The 2,375-nt window shown below is 33.4% G+C and overlaps 2 protein-coding genes across 3 annotated transcripts in view; both read right to left on the bottom strand.

Moving 5' to 3' along the window:
* Nucleotides 1–588, bottom strand: part of Fstl5 (follistatin-like 5) — a 43,610-nt gene extending 43,022 nt beyond the window's left edge. The window contains exon 1 of one of the 2 annotated variants that reach the window (XM_018449773.1): nt 300–588. The gene's annotated coding sequence lies outside the window, so the exon portion shown is untranslated. Of the gene's footprint in view, nt 1–222; nt 246–299 lie in introns of those variants that run through there. The other variant, XM_018449774.1, reaches the window with a different exon arrangement.
* Nucleotides 589–1,246: 658 nt separating this feature from the next.
* Nucleotides 1,247–2,375, bottom strand: part of LOC108723852 (kynurenine/alpha-aminoadipate aminotransferase, mitochondrial) — a 15,631-nt gene continuing 14,502 nt past the window's right edge. Inside the window, exon 10 of the mRNA XM_018449872.1 lies at nt 1,247–1,311. The gene's annotated coding sequence lies outside the window, so the exon portion shown is untranslated. The remainder of the gene's footprint in view (nt 1,312–2,375) is intronic.

Here is a 2,375-nt window from a genome sequence, read left to right on the forward strand (position 1 = left end):
CTAACGGATACACTAGCCGGACGGACCGTATCATAAATAGGGGGTAAATAGCCACGCGTTTTCCCTCAAATGCGTGGGTGGACGCTGGTGCATGCGTATGGTACACCGTATGTACGTGTGTGTGTATATATACGTATGTGTAGGTATAATATGCGTGCAGTCCGTGCCTGCGTGTGTCTATATGCACGTGTGCAGGTAGGAAGGTGCAAGAGATCCTCTAACCGCGACGATGGTTTAGGGTGTACTGAACGTTACCCGGAGAGGGTTGGGAAACGGCGTAGTATCTAATCCAACATTACCTAACTGTATAGCAACGGCGCCATGGAAACGGCACGTTTGCGCCTGCGTTGGCCTGCGTTCGCCGCCGTCGACATAGATCGACTTAAACTTTTTTGGCAATTCCGCCAGTTACTTCGAGAACTCGCAATAAAAGCCGCTATTAATTCTCTATAAGTGTCGCGTCCGAGAAAGAGAGGGGATAACTTCGCAATTTGTCGCTCTCGGGGGAACGTGGTAGTGGTGGTTGGTGCGCGTTGACCCGAGAGAAATCGCGCGTGGAGATGGAACAAGTATTGAGGCAACTAATGTCGCCGCTATAAGATCTTTAATTAATTCTATCGTTATCTGTTTAATTAAACATAATAAATTTTTTAGATTCTCGCAGTGGCGCGCACTTTCCTCTGATAGATGAAGAAGACTCGTCAGAAATAAGAGTTAAACCGTGCAGTATTTTTATTTTTTTTTTCTAGTAGTACACTATTTTACTTATCCTTGTTACAGAAACATCAAATTTTTGACAACATTCTTGACTGAAGTGACATCTGGCGACATCTCTCATCGATGTGCATTCGTGGATGAAAGATATATATTTCTCGTTTTATGAAAACCGATAAGAAAATTAGAATAACGCTTATAATATTTAATACAAACGAATTTTGCTTTTATAATATTCGATAAACAGTTTGAAATTTAAACATATTTTTCATATTTATAATATTATAATCTACTACTTTGAATAAAAAGTAATATGAATAGTGAACAATTGATGAAAGATCATGTTTTATCATAAGAAACTATATTATCAATGTAATATAATATCAAACTATATTAAACGTTGCAATTCTAATTGCAATGTTTAAATTATGGATCGTTGATAAATCGACAATATGTTGCTGCTATTTTATCCTATGAGCCAGTTCGTATTGTGAACCACTGATGAGACAGTATTGATTTTCAGGATTTAATATAATTTTCTTCATCATTTAGGATTGTGTGTGTATGAATAACTGCATTAAATGTTGCAATTATTCGCTGAAACATGGTTAATAATTTTGATTTCGTTTAAAAAATGTAAATATAATAAATATAAAGATAAGTATATGGTAAGATTGTGAAAAGAAGATACTTCTGTGAGAGAAAGTTAATTACTTATTAAGTGAAAAGTATAAAAAAAGAATTTGTATTTTTAGACGTTATTTGAATAGCAGTTATACACGGATCAATATTACACGTTCTAAAGGTTAGAGACCTTCAGCTCGGGGTAAAATTACGAGAAGAACGCTGATATTACCGACCATATTTTTACTTATCTGATATAAATATTTGGAATTTAGTTTATATAATTACTTTTATGATTTACAGTTTTATTGTTTTATGAAAATGTATTTTTGACATTATCCATTTCTATATAAAAATGCGTTTCTGTAGTTATCCGTGTAGGTTTAACTTACCGTTTTTTACAGGGTAACAAATTTTTTTAAACTTATGCAGACCATTATTAATTCGTAACAATACTTGGTCGTTATATAAGCAGATATAATAATTAAATATATATATATATCTAAAATAATGTACACTAATCATATAGTGTTATTCCTAATAAAAAACTGAGTCGAAAAATCCTTTTGCAGTTTTCGCAATAGACAAGATATTAATTACAAAAAATCACACTGAGAGAAAACAAAATAGTTCCAGCAACTATAAATTTGGCAACTTTTGCAATTGAAGTACCTGTAACTAGTTTTACAAAGTAATAGAAACTAAAGTAGTGCTGAATATTATAAAAATATAGTCACGGTAACAAATTGTATGCACTATTAATTGGTAGTGAAGTAATGACTCAACTACATTGAGTAGTTACTTGGACTTCATGCAAATAGATATAACAATTACATTTTTCTAGTTTAAATAAAAATTTTTAAAGTGTCGCTCAGTACGAGTAGTACGCGGCTTTGTCACCAGAGGGACGTAGCGGAATTCAGTTTCTCCTCTCTCTCTGAGAAGGAAACCACTCGCTTACAATAAAAGATGCAGTGTTGGTTTCAAACTTGGAAGACAAAAATAAATAAGAAATGCATACACAAATTTGTAACTAT

The sequence above is a fragment of the Mycetomoellerius zeteki genome, unplaced genomic scaffold, assembly GCF_001594055.1.
Source record: "Mycetomoellerius zeteki isolate Tzet28-1 unplaced genomic scaffold, Tzet1.0 scaffold25, whole genome shotgun sequence".
In the NCBI taxonomy this organism is placed as follows: domain Eukaryota; kingdom Metazoa; phylum Arthropoda; class Insecta; order Hymenoptera; family Formicidae; genus Mycetomoellerius; species Mycetomoellerius zeteki.